Below are 650 nucleotides of genomic sequence, written 5' to 3'. Positions count from 1 at the left end.
TTGTTATCTAACTCTGGCTACATCGTTCTATCGATTTTGATGAAACGTGACACGTGAGTAGAACTCATGTCTGGAAAAGTAGTGACATACTTAGATTGTTGAAAAAATCGAGAATAGGGCCTCTGGAAAGGATTCTTATATCTACTACATATAACTAATAACCCATTCACTCCTTAAAGGGATCCTTAAATATAGCCAAGGGAAATAACCCATTCATGTTCATAAATCATTTCGTATAAATCAAATTCAGTATGCTTATATTTTAGTATTTGAACCATTTGATTTATTTTCGTAATTTATCCCATACAACACTTAAAGAAGTAAATAGTATTTTCGTAAACAAGATCCACATATTTTGGTTAGCGCCTTATTCGTTATTAGTATTTTCTCCTAAGTTCTATCTACTCTGGGAATGCATTAAAGCCCTTTTCAGGGCTACTTTATTTGAATTCTGACTACTGAGTATTTAATTTCATGTTATTACATAACTAACTGACTTCACAATTTGGGTATTCATAACTTATTGGGAATTTCTAAAAACAAGGCCTCAACCAGTCCACTTATGCATACCTTCCTTCATTGGACACTAAACTCCACTTGCAAAGACCTGTTGAGGCAAGTCAAATCGAAATCGAGTTAAATTGGACACT

This window comes from Octopus bimaculoides, chromosome 8, assembly GCF_001194135.2.
Source record: "Octopus bimaculoides isolate UCB-OBI-ISO-001 chromosome 8, ASM119413v2, whole genome shotgun sequence".
NCBI lineage: Eukaryota > Metazoa > Mollusca > Cephalopoda > Octopoda > Octopodidae > Octopus > Octopus bimaculoides.
Note: the sequence above shows the minus strand (reverse complement) of the source record.